Below are 14169 nucleotides of genomic sequence, written 5' to 3' on the forward strand. Positions count from 1 at the left end.
CAGATTGAGCAGGTTAAAAGACGTCCATCACGTCCATAGAAGAGTCAGATTGAGCAGGTTAAAAGACGTCCATCACGTCCATAGAAGAGTCAGATTGAGCAGGTTAAAAGACGTCCATCACGTCCATAGAAGAGTCTGATTGAGCAGGTTAAAAGACGTCCATCACGTCCATAGAAGAGTCTGATTGAGCAGGTTAAAAGACGTCCATCACGTCCATAGAAGAGTCTGATTGAGCAGGTTAAAAGACGTCCATCACGTCCATAGAAGAGTCTGATTGAGCAGGTTAAAAGACGTCCATCACGTCCATAGAAGAGTCTGATTCCCTCTAATGTTGATCTTTTATCAGGGATAGTCATACAGGATGGACAGTCAACCATCCTGTATGTTTATGTGAATCATAATTAAATGTAATGTGTATTGTGTTGTAACGTAGCCTAATATGTTGATATGAGTTTTGTGCTTATAAGGCTTTAAAGCTTTAAAGCTGCCAGGATCTTAACAGCCAACGATGCTGCAATAAGTATCACAGAATAAAAAGGATTAAGTGCAGATAAATTGTGGTTTAACTATCGAATGACTGAAGACGTGTTCAGGAAGTGATAAATATCCATTTTTATTTACACTGGAACAACAAACTTATTTGTTACGTTGGTGCTTTTATACAAAGTGAATGATTTTATGCTGTTCAGCTGCACTAGTTGGATATGTAGAACATGTTGTTTTGTTGTATGTTGTACGTCTCTTCCTCTTGAAATGAATGTTTCCATGGACCAGCCTACATTGGTGGAGCTCAGAGTTCAACCCAAAGTTACACCCTTGCAAATATCTCATGTTTTTTCACCAGAAAGCCGGTAAAGCTTCATTAATCTGATGAGAACTGAGCCGAGAGAGATAAAGACTGCTGGTAACAGCTCGGCTCGCTGGATGTTTACAGCTTGGTTTTCAGCGAGAGAAAGAAGAGATTTTGTGTTCTCACACAGTCTGAGTGCCCAGCTGTGAAACCACATCATTCTCCTCATGGTTTCCTAACTACAGTTTGTGTTTCCCTTCTCCACCCTCTCTGCCTCTCACATAATTTCCCCTTTGCTCCTTGTCATGTTTGGACAGATCGCATACGGCGGTTTGGCCTAAATTGACGCTGTGGTCAGAAGCTTTCTCAACACTTTTCCTTCTCAAACAAGTGCTGTTTCTGAGAACTGCGTCAGCGCTGCTCCCCACGCTGATGATGATGATGATGATGATGATGGTGGTGATGATGCTGGACTGACACTGCACAATATGTGTTGGTGTGTATAAATGATCCTGAAGTCACGGTGAAACCACAGAGGAAAGCGTTCAGACTTTGCACTGGGAAAACAGCGACCTTTGACTCCGCTGCTGCCTTTAAAGTTCAGACTTTATATCTCACTGAAATGATGTGAAAGAAAAAAAAAAGATTGTAAAGTGCAGATGAAATGAGGTAAAGTTTATGATCTGCAGACGTATATATGAACACGTGGACGCTCTGAGTTGTATAAACAGAACATATCAGAGGTCGGCTGGTCAGCCAGTTTGACTTATTTCACAAACATCAGTCAGAAACGTACGTTAAAGCAGCTTTAATGCATATTTTTATAAATCTGCTGGACAATCTGTTTGCCTTTTGATGTTTCTCTTGCTGGATGAGAACAGATTTCTCTGTTGGAAGCAAATAGAAACGATTAATAAAGATATTACTGGAAAAAAATCTGTTTAAACATTAAAATGAAATGTTTGTGTATTTTATTGTATTTAATGTTTTATTGTTAATATTGTGATTCTTCTTTTTCACATTAAGCACTTTGTGCATTTCATGCATGAATTAAACTAAACTACTTATTTTACTTTTCTTATTCATTTATTTTTGTTATGTATTTATTGTATAACTAATATTTCATTTGATTTTATTCTTTTACATGTTGTACTCATTTACAGAACAGATTTCACATTATTTTTAAAATTTTTGTTTAATATATTATTTTGTTTTAATTATTCATTTATTATTATTATTATTTATTTTTCATTTATGTTTGTATTTTAATAGTTTGTTTATGTAATGTAATTGTTTTGATATATTTTATTTTTTAATAATTTTACTATTATTTGACAGTTTTACTCATTTAGAGAGAACAGATTTGATATTATCTGTATTATTATTCTATATATCTTTATTGTTTTATTATTCATGTAGTTTTTATTATTTATCATTATGTAATTTTTCCTTTTTTTTACACTTAAAGGACCAGTCTGTAGGATTTGTAGTCCCTCTCTAGAGCCAGTGTTTGGTTTGTCCGTTCTGGGCTACCGTAGAAACATGGCGGCTCTGTGGAAGAAGACCTGCTCCCTGTGTAGATATAAAGACTCATTCTAAGGTAACAAAAACACAGTGATTCTTATTTTCAGGTGATTAAAAACTAATTAAAACATACTTATGAACATTATATTCCATGTCTGCCGAGTGCGAGTCAACACACTGGTCCTTTAACATTTGTTCTGCTTTTATTTCACAGAGTTTTACTACAGTTTGGAAACAAAAGGCAGCTTCCTGTTTCCAGAGACAATAAGAGGAGCGTCATCGGTGAAAACGCTGATCCACGTCGACATCTGTTTACTTGATGATGTGTTTAGAGTGTGATTAATGTCTGAGAGACGTTAAAAAACTCCACAGCAAACAGCTTTTGTCCTCAGGCACTCAAACTCATCAACGCTGCTCTGTTTTAATAGGTAATGTTGGTGTGATGTCGCTGCTACAACGTTTTCACTTTGAACTTACAGGTTTCCATTTTTATTTATTCATAGCTGGTTCATACTTTCATATATATTTGAATGTAGAGTTTTTTTTGCTTGTTTACACTGAGAACAAGTGTTGTACTTCACTGAAGACACATTTTAAATATCAACTGAGCGGAAAGCAGTGAAGTTAAATTCCTGTGTAGGCGACTTCTTATAACCCCTGATTCCATCTCACGTCAGGTTAATTCCAATATTTTACATCCAATGTTGACATTTGGTTAGTCACCAACTTCCCAAATGACTCAAACTTCACAGTAAATCACAATAGTTTACTGGCAACTGAATGAGATAGCACTTAAATATTACGGAGAGAAAGCAGTTTTCGTGTCTTTTCAACATGTCATGCCCTTAAAAAGACATAAACTGCAGTTTCACAGGATGTTGCTTCATATACTGGAATCACTGAAAGATTCGTGTATATGAGGATAAACTCCTCCATCTGCATTTATCACAAGCTGTGAGCGTGTGGACCCGATGGAAACGACTGTGTAGATTCTGTTTGTCCAAACAGTCGAAACCGTAGAGTTTAAACAGCGGCGAGCGAGAGAGGAAAGTGACACGACATCTACGCCTTCGACCAACACACGGCGAGCTGCAATGAGCCTGAGAGACAAAACTCAGGGCAGCACTCGCTCTGTTAAATAACTGAAGGCAACTCAAATGAGATTATCAACATTTTATCAACTTAAATCTTCTCTTATCTGAAACTATCAAACATGTCTGTAAAGCAAAAAGAGGGACTTTGACATTAAAAAGACGTTGAAAGATATCTACTTGATTTGACTCATTTGGATGCTGAAGCTTCATATTAGCTTCAGATAAACTTTTAAATACATTTTATTGAACAGGAGGAATGATTACAGCAAGAAAAACAGCTTTAATGTTCATTTGGGCTCCTGACTGTTGGTTTAAGAGTGAACTCGTCCTTTAAAATAAAGTGTCAAGAGATGCTCCATCAGAAACAAAGTTACAGACGTCAGATTGAGGTGAACTTTGGATGACAAACTGATTGACTGCGAGTCAGCGCTCCGTGTGACGGCACCAAGGAGTCAGAGGCTCAATAAAAACCTGTGTTGACTTGAGAAATTGTGAACATGTCCTTAAACATGTCAGACAAACAGGCTGCAGGAGGAAGACCACGAAGAGCTTTAAAAACATGTAAAATCCCTTTAAAAACAACACCAAGACCTAAACAAGCTCTGTTCGTCTCCTTCCACTGGCTCGCCGTCAAGGCGACCAATAGAAATGCACCCTCCTACACTGAGTCACTCATCAAGCCGTATGTCCACTCCCGTCCGTCTGGTATGAAATAACAATCCAATTCTCAGACTGACTCTCATTCACAAAGCCTCAACTTCTCTCTACAAATACTGAGTCAATCATTGTTTTCATTGAGTCATTCTGGTCTCAATAAGTGTGCTGGTGGTCATTTTGGAAATTATTGCTCCATTAATAAGATTTAAAGACTTATAGTAGTTTAGACGTCTGTTGCTAAGAGGGATTTTGAAGAGCAATGACCAAACCAGCATCTAACAGGTCAGAAATGACATCTGCAGGTATGTTTACATGCTGTTTACTGTGCCGCAGCTGAGCAGCTAATTAGCATCTAGCTGCTAACTGACATTAGCGGTGAACTTCTCCCCCGGTGAATGTTAAGTTTGGTGGCTCGTTCAACAAGCTGCAGGACAAGATGTGTGTTCATGTCTGTAAGTTAGATCAGAAGGAGACGTTAGCAGGAAGCTGATGTGGGTTGTTGTTCAGAGTCTGGGGAGCAGGATGCAGTCAGGCTCAGTGTGACCGTCTGCTCCGCTGATGACAGAACGAAAAAAACAGACATTTAATTTCAATTTGACTTTAAACCAAATTTTCACCATAAAAGGTAATGATTGACATTATTGGGACTTGGTTTTTATTCCCAAACGGTAGCAGAGTCTCCACAACATCAGTAATACAAGAACACACACACACACACACACACACACTCTGATACTTGACTCAGACCAGCAGTGAGTGTTGGAGGTCTTGATTCACAACTTGTACTACATGTAGAGTGGGGTCGCGTGTGTGTGTATATATGTGCGTGTGTGTGTGTGTGTGTGAAGCAGCCCTGAATCACCTCAGATCCTTTGAGGTGTCATAGGTCTGCGTCTGGAAAATGTCTGGATCTTTTAAAACACACACAAAGCCTGAAGACGAGGATGTGGGAAATGAAAATATGAAAGACCCGAGTGCTCGAGTGCTCGAGTGTGTGTGTGTGTATGTGTGTGTGTTTGTATCTTTATGAGGACCAATTTTAGTTTGTAACCTTGGTAGTGAGGATAATATCTGCAATGTGCAGGTTAGGGTCTGGAATGCATTATGTCAATGAGAGTCCTCACAAGTATAGACAGACAGACTCTCTATGTTGTTGGAGCTCTGCTACCTTTTGGGGGTAAAAAATCAAGTTCCTGTAATGTAAATCATTATGTTTTAGGGTGAGAACCTGGTTGAAGGTTAAGATGAGGTGAGGGTGGGTTTCCAGAAAATGTAAGTAAGTTACTGTAATATCCCCTGAGGTGATGCGTGCTTCTTCCTCTGTGGTTCCTGACAGTGTCACTGTGTCAGACTGAAACTATTTGGCGTGACTGGGATGATCTTTAAATAGTTGCTTTTGCGTGTTTCAACTCATCAGCTAAAAATTCAAAGTACACAAACTATGAAGTGCTAAAAGGTTAAAAGGGTTCAACTCTTGAGGTGTTCACTGAAGAGCTAAATTTACGGATGTTTCTTGAATGCACCGTGTGGAGCCTCGGCTTCACATTAATCAAATCACTTGATAGTTTATCACTCTGTTTTTCGTCACCCGTTTGTTTGCATTGGAGCCTGTGTGACAACAGTCCAACTCACAGCAGACGTCAAAGCTACTGTAAGTCTTCAAATCTTATTAACGGAGCAATAACTTCCAAAATGACCACCAGCACACTAATTAGAGGACCTGAATTTAGAGATTGAGACCAGAATGACTCGTATTTGTAGAGAGAAGTTGAGGCTTTGTGACTGTGAGTCAGTCGGAGCAGCCAGCGAGGTTTAATATTACTTTTTACACGTATAAAGTCGCCACAGTTCATCTTTAATGTCCTTAATGTAAAACACAGGAAACAGTTGACGAAAGGGTTAAACTTACATACATAGTTCAACACGGCTCTGCTCCACATCTCAACACAGATACATCATCTCTGACCGCCGGTCGAGGGTTCGGATTACACAGCGGCTTCTGAGGGAGCCTTGTTTTCCAGCGTGCTACTAAACATGTCACATGCGCGTGCTGACATGGACGTGATGCAGGTTTACTGTTACTACAAACAGTTAATACTTCATACAGAGACAACGTAGCCATGCAGGTACAACAACAAGAGAGAGACAGATAAACAACTCAGCGCTGCAACGTTTTTATGTCACTCGAGCAACAACGAGAAAAAAAGCTTGTTTCTAAACGTCCAGACGCAGGTTACATCACATGACGACATCAGAACAGCAACAAGACAACAGCTAAACACACAAACACCTGCTGCATAAACGGTAAATGACCTGTAACTAGGGCTTCAGTATCTTACAAAGTTTCATTTATTATTATTTATTACAGGAACTATAAGATCTATAACCTGGAACACAAAACCCTGCTGCAGGTGTGTTTCTGGTTCAGGTAGGAGTAGAAGGTCGGAGCTCAGAGGGGTGACCGTGACTAAACCTTCATCCACCTGGACGCTTCACTGGGATGACATCATCACCTCCTCCTCCTCTGATTGGTTACTGGATGTCACACACACACTGTGCAGGAGGATTACCACATCAGGGAAACTGCTGCTGTAGTTTTCCTCCAGCTGGCTGCAAGAAACACGCCCACACACACACACACACACACACACACACACACACACACACACACACACACACACATACCTTTATTCATGCACACCACACACAACATGTCCATTAAATCTGAAATCCCTTGTGTGTGTGAGTTGTAAATAAACTCTAACCCACACACATTCATAAAGTTGTTTTCATATTTTCAAAAGCCTCAGTGACACACACACACACACACACACACACACACACACACACACACTATACTATAGCAGACTTGTGAGGACCCTCGCTGACATTCCTGAGCCCCTAAACTTTAAACTTCAACCATCACGACTGAATGAAGCTGTGAACTCGTGAACTTGTGAACTCGTGAGAAGCTGCTGGTGTTTTTCTTTCGTTCTGTATCCACGTTTCAAATTTTATCTTTAAATATCATCAATATTACTTCTGTTTGGTTTATGTTATGAGCAACAGTTATTTCTGATTAGTTATTAGTCATTTCTGAGAAATCGTGTTTCGTCCGTCATTTGTCATCATGGCTTCGTGTTTGAAGGAAGTTTCTGCTCGACGTCTGCGATGTTTCTGGCTGAAATGCATCCTGGGAGTCACACTTCAGTTTGTTGAAGTTAAACTTTTATGTCCACAGTCTTGTAGCTTTGACTTTATAAGAGAGGGGGGCTACAGGTTCACATCCTGAGTCCTCTGTGTGTGTGTGTTCAGGTTTGAGACCAGGATCTTCCTCAGACCTGAACCAAGAGCTGCCAGAGTCTGAACACAAACCACAAACACTTTCACACTGCTGCACTTTCTACCAGCTGAGATTTTACTGCAACATCAGAGATTTTAGTGGAAAAAAACAACAACAATCAGGTTCTCTGAACGTTTCACTCACACGTTCACTATCAACTTACCAAATACATTAATTAACTGTATGAAGAGAAAATGTGATTCAGCAGCGTTTTGTTTCTTGGTTTATGAACATAACGACTAGAAGAGCTGCCTGGAAAGGGTTTCATTAAAGTTTAATGAAAGAGTTTCATTAAGTAAAAGAGTTCATTTAAAGTTATTCACTGAACTGAAACTGAAGAACTTTTATACAAACTAGATAAACAGGACAGTGTTCTACCTAAATACCTTTATACCTGATTGGTCTTTTCCTCTTCATCCTTCCATCCTTCCCTCCTTCATTCCCTCCTTCCTTCTCTCCATCCTTCCCTCCTTCTTTCCTTCCCTCCATCTTTCCTTCCCTCCATCTTTCCTTCCCTCCTTCCTTCCTTCCTTCCCTCCTTCTTTCCTTCTCTCCTTCCTTCCCTCCTTCCTTCCCTCTCTCCATCCTTCCCTCCTTCCTTCCTTCTCTCCTTCCTTCCCTCCTTCCTTCCTTCCTTCCCTCCTTCCTTCCTTCCTTCCTTCCCTCTCTCCATCCTTCCCTCCTTCTTTCCTTCCCTCCTTCCTTCCCTCTCTCCATCCTTCCCTCCTTCTTTCCTTCCCTCCTTCCTTCCCTCTCTCCATCCTTCCCTCCATCTTTCCTTCCCTCCTTCCTTCCTTCCCTCCTTCTTTCCTTCTCTCCTTCCTTCCCTCCTTCCTTCCTTCTCTCCTTCCTTCCCTCCTTCCTTCCTTCCTTCCCTCCTTCCTTCCTTCCTTCCTTCCCTCTCTCCATCCTTCCCTCCATCTTTCCTTCCCTCCATCTTTCCTTCCCTCCTTCCTTCCTTCCTTCCCTCCTTCTTTCCTTCTCTCCTTCCTTCCCTCCTTCCTTCCTTCCTTCCCTCTCTCCATCCTTCCCTCCTTCCTTCCCTCTCTCCATCCTTCCCTCCTTCCTTCCTTCTCTCCATCCTTCCCTCCATCTTTCCTTCCCTCCTTCCCTCCTTCTTTCAGGTGATATTTACCCGTCTCTCCCTGCGGTGTGGAGTCTCTTCCTCATCCTCTCTTCATCACAACTGTTTCTCTCTTTCTTTTCTCCCACATCATCCATCCATCCATCACACACTCACACATTATTGGTCCTGATGCAGCAGGCCAGTATATTAGTGTGTTTCATAAAGCTGCAGAGAGAGAACAGAAGAGAGAAATCAGATTTCCACAACAACAAATAAAGCAAAGATGGAGAAAGAAAGACGGAGCGAAGGAGAGGAGAGATGGGAAATGGAAAGAAGGATGTGTGAAGGTGCTGTGAGGTCACAGCGGGGAGGTGACAGCTGACGTCCACTAGATGGAGCAGTTCAATCTGCTGTGAGACCTGAACTCTGTTCACCTGAACGTCCTGCTGGAAACACAGAAACTATCTGAAATATTCCTTTTAAATTTCAACCGCAGCTTCTTCTAACAGAGAAAGTAAACAAGCTCATAAAAAGGTAAAAACCTGTCGTAAAAGGTTCTGATAAATCAGCCTTTATAAATGCTTTTATTTATGCTTAATAAAACATTTACTAGATCATGGAAGCTGTGGTTTTGGTTTGGTGGCTGCTGCTGCTGAAAGAAAAACATGAGAGGAAAAAAAAGGATTTTGTTTGAAGTTCGTGGTTGTTTTTGTTATTATTTATTGTATTTTTCCAATTTTTAACATGTTTAACTTATTTAATGTCTGAATCATGAACCTCCTGCACTTTAATTTATCATTAGCTTATCTTTAAATGTATGATACTTTGTGTCATGTTTATGTTTTTATGTTTAATGTTGAGCTCACAACGATGCCAATAAAGTTAATTCAGCTCAGTTTTAAATCATCAATAAGAACAACTTCACTCTAAATGTTAATTATACATCGTAATCCATCAATAAATACTTGTAATAAGTCTTTTATTCTGTGGTTAAACATGTTAATAAGTTAAATGGATTTTGTCCTGCTGGAGGTTAAGTGCAGCCATTTTTGAAGAAAAAGTTGTGCTAATTGATTAGTTGTGATTGAAGCTGAAAAATTAAATCAGTCAACAAGAAACCAAACACACATTTAAACAAGTTTGATTTCCCTCCCTGGACACCTTCAGTTTAACCTCCCACAGCCGGATTTTCCCCTTAAATACCATTTAAAAACACTTTCCACACTTTATAACAGAACCACAATAATACATAATATTATATAATAATACAATAATCAGCTCCTGACTGGATTATCTCACATCAGTCTCAATTCTTACTTTCTTCTTTTTAAAATACTGTGAAAAGTCTCAAATTTAACCCCTTCAATCCCAGAACCAGTTAAATCCCCTAAAGTTCTACACAGAATCACTTTTATTCCTTTTTAAATCCCTTTCAAAACATTAGAGAGCACTAGGAGCCCATTATACCCCTTAAATCCCACGTAGAACCACTTAGATTCACACTTAAAACCCAGTAGAACCCTTAAAACATTAGAAAACCTTCAGAACCTTCTTGGAGCTCATTAGATCTCCTTAAAACCCCTCATGTAGAACCACAAGGGTCCCCATTTAAACGCCATGGAAAATAAAACCTTTAAATCAGATGTGGAACCACCTGTGTTCCACTTTGAGACCCTCAAAAAATCCTCCTGCAGAACTTCAGGCCAGTTTGGACCAAAGATTCATGACGAGACGAGTTGAAACGACGTTCTGAAACCCGCCAGTTTACACCGATGCGACTAGACGAGAGGCTGTATCGTTTCCATAGCAACGACTCTCTGTACTTCTGCTCTAACTGACGGCTTTTCAGGCTTTTTGCAGCTGGATAATTTGCCTTAAAATATGAATAAAGACAGTGATGGTGAGATACTTGCTGCAGTTGAAGTTCTAGTATTGATGAAATGGTGAAAACATTTGGATCGCACTTGTATCATACAGACATGACTGAAACAGTCTGATGAGGTGATCCTGTGTCCTCCTGACTCCACTACAAGCTGATTGGCTGTTGAAACAGGTGATGGCCTTACGTTCTAAAACCAGCCACTAGTGACTTGTTTGAGTCGGACTAGTTCACACGGCTGCAACTCTTCCCTGCAACGCTCTACAACGGTTTCATCTCATCATGAATCTTTGGTCTAAACTTCCAACATTAGAAAACCTTTCAAACCTTCTTAGAAACAATAAAATCTCTTTTAAATGTGTAATTTTGTTCCCCTTTGAAACCCCTTAGAACCCATCAGACTGTCTTACAAGAACCACTTAGGCTTGTGCCATTCAAAACCCTGTAGAACCCTTAAAACATTAGAAACCCTTTAGAACATTCTTAGAGTCCATTAGATCTCCTTTAAACCGTGTAGAACCCTTAAAACATTAGAAACCCTTTAGAACATTCTTAGAGTCCATTAGATCTCCTTTAAACCGTGTAGAACCCTTAAAACATTAGAAACCCTTTAGAACATTCTTAGAGTCCATTAGATCTCCTTTAAACCGTGTAGAACCCTTAAAACATTAGAAACCCTTTAGAACATTCTTAGAGTCCATTAGATCTCCTTTAAACCCTGTAGAACCCTTAAAACATTAGAAACCCTTTAGAACATTCTTAGAGTCCATTAGATCTCCTTCAAACCCTGTAGAACCCTTAAAACATTAGAAACCCTTTAGAACATTCTTAGAGTCCATTAGATCTCCTTCAAACCCTTGTAGAACCACATATATTCCCCTCTAGAAGCCCCTGGAACCATCAAAAACATTAAAAACTCTTTAGAACCCACTTAAAAAGCAGTGTACCCCTTTAAGAGCCTCTGTCGCGTCCCCTGCAGGACCCTTTACAGATCCCTCTGTGCCCTTTCATCATCTCTTCAGATCTTTTAGAATCCCATTAGAACATCTGTAAAAACCAAGCAGAATCTTTTAGAACCTCAGACTTCCATCCTGAAACTCCTCTCATATTTTCCCGCAATTAGCTTCAAACAAAAAACACGTGTATCTGGATGTTTTTCACATCTGCGTCGTTCCTTCAGATGGAAATATTCTTCACGTCTGCTGCTTAATTTTACACACATTTTCCCAAAGATTCAGCTTGACAGATTTCGGTATATTTGGAAACATTTGGATCTGAACTAGAATTTAAAATAAAGTTTTTGTGGTTTTGAACAACATGAGGACTTAATGATGGCTCTGGCTGGCGGGGTTGAAGAGGTTCATTTAAGCTGAAGCGCTCCCTCGTTCTTTTCCAGCTGTTCTGGATGTATTTCGGATGCTTTTTTTTTTTCTTTTTTCAGCCCCAGAGGCAACTTTCAAAACAAAGAAGCATCAGTGCTGCTTCTGCTGCTGCCGGCGTTACGACAGGTTCATGACTCACAGGTTGTGAGTTATTTAAAGAAAGCCGGTGCAGACTAGTTAATTTCCATAATACACACTGCAACGTCTTTATAAGGCAACTCAGCGAGCGGTGAGCTCACGCAGGCATGAGCTGGAGTTTTTTTTTTCAAATATACTGACGACTCACACACAAACACAGAGTTTACCCCCGCTGTGATGATGTCATAACAGCAGAGGGAGAATCCCAGACGTCTGATTAAAGCAGGAAGCTTCAGAGTGTCTTTGCTGCTTCCTCTACAGTCAGATCTGACTGTTCTCTGGGTTCTCTCCGTTATCTGACCACACATCAGGGAGGGAGGGATGACTCGCACAGAAAACGAGAAGAATCAACAAATAACTACAAATCATATTCAAGTGCAATTCGTGGGAATTTCCATCCACTTGCTTTTATTTCCATTTTCAGTTTTGCACATAAAGAAACCTGATCTCTAAATATCACTAAGTTTTTCTCTGAGGAGTAACAGCAGCTGTGTGGATAAAAATCAAATATAAACAGACTGTGAGCATGAATGATGTACATGAATCATGTGACTTAAACGTCACTGAAGAGCTTCCTCACATCGATACATGAATACTAACAGAAACGTCATGTTTCCATCATGTTTTCCATCATTTGAGCTTTGACTGTCGCTCTTTCAATGACATCATCTCGTTGTTTCTTCTTCTTCTGTAACGGTTTAACGGCAGCGACTGGAGGATTTATATATATTTTATCTGCTAATATTCAGCAGCATCGGATGGAAACAAACATTAAGGACGTTTTATTTGGAAAATCTGTCAAAATGTGTGCTACGTTTGGATGGAAACCAACTTCCTTAGAGACGATGAGATCCCCTTGAAATCCCATGTGGAACCACTTTTGTTCCCTTTCAAACTCCTTACAATCCCATAATAATAATAATAATAATAATAATCATAATAATAATGATCATAATAATCATAATAATGATAAATATTTAGAACTTCCTTAACTGTCTTCGTTTGGATGCCCTGGAGAACCAAATTAGCATCTCTTTAGATCCTGTTTGGGAACAAGATGTTATCAGGATGCACAGAAGAAGCAAAAGAACTCACGATTTTGAAAGTCATTAAGAAACAGAGCTTTCGACCATATCCCATGGCCTTCTTCAGAGAAAGAACTGGAACTTGCTCAGGTGTCATCATGTGACTTAAGAGTCCAAGGTACAACCGCTCGTTGTCATGTCGTTCATACGTCGGTTCCAAGTTGCATCTATTAAAAAAAGTTTTTAAAATCCAAGATGATGAAATCAAAACAGTCCGAAACCAAAAAATATTCTGTTTACATTCCTATAAAACAAGGAAAATTAAAAACATCCTCATATTGTAGAAGCTGCTTGAAAAAATACTGAAACATTAAATCACTACACAGAATAGTTTAATCGTAGTTTATACTTGTTATGTTGATGATGATGTGTTGTTTCTTATATTATAATTACTATTATTGGGGGGGGGGGGGGGTCATGATCACATTAACACTTGACATTTCACTGAACAAGCATCATAATTTGGTATCATACTCGGACCGAAACAACCATTCAGAAACACTTTCTCTAACGCACCAGGAACAAAATTTAACCACAATCTGACTCGGACCGCTTTTGACTGACACGTCGCTGTCACATGACCTCAGCCGTCTTCATTCGGTTAGCAGGTTGTTGTCAGATGTAGCAGCTCCAGTTGAAAAAGTAAAATGTCTTGTTGAAGACTAGCCGATACAGAAAAGGTTGTTTTGATGGTTGATAGTGAAAAACGTGTACGTAAGCACAGCCAAACAGCCACGACGACACCAAACACGCCTGTGTTGAACAAAACTATCCTAAAAACAAAAAAACTGAACCAGCTGAAGTCGTGATATCAAGACTGCAGCAGTAAAAACATTTTCACCAATGAAAACAGAGAAGAACTCACTAATGAACCCTTGCAGCAGTGTTTCCACCTAGACCTCACGCTCAGGTTAATCAACGAAGGACTTGACACAGAAACACTGTTCAGTTATGTAATGCAGTAGAACACATGGGTCACATGACCCTCCGAGTGTTTGAGACTCTCTGCTTTAGAGGAAGTGTTGGGAACATCTGACCGACTTCCAGGAGAGTCTCACCTGTCTGTCAGAGATGTTCTGTGTGAAAAGTTTACCGACTGATTCAGACCAAAGCAAACACACCAGAGCAGTGGGAGGCAAATAGCGGCCCGGGGGCCAAATCGGGGCCCTTGTTCTTTACAAACACAAACAGGGGGGGGGGGGCAGTCTAAC

The 14169-nt window shown here is 39.9% G+C and overlaps 1 long non-coding RNA gene across 10 annotated transcripts in view; it reads right to left on the reverse strand.

The window, feature by feature from the left end:
• Positions 1–6708: 6708 nt before the first annotated feature.
• LOC121888336 overlaps positions 6709–14169 on the reverse strand; it is a 44159-nt gene continuing 36698 nt past the window's right edge. For 8 of the 10 annotated variants that reach the window (XR_006093201.1, XR_006093199.1, XR_006093206.1 and 5 more), the window contains one exon: positions 12250–13125. This is a non-coding gene — a long non-coding RNA (uncharacterized LOC121888336). Of the gene's footprint in view, positions 6751–8543; positions 8700–11300; positions 11401–12249; positions 13126–14169 lie in introns of those variants that run through there. The other 2 variants (XR_006093200.1, XR_006093205.1) reach the window with 2 other exon arrangements.

Source organism: Thunnus maccoyii, chromosome 21, assembly GCF_910596095.1.
Source record: "Thunnus maccoyii chromosome 21, fThuMac1.1, whole genome shotgun sequence".
NCBI classification, from domain to species: domain Eukaryota; kingdom Metazoa; phylum Chordata; class Actinopteri; order Scombriformes; family Scombridae; genus Thunnus; species Thunnus maccoyii.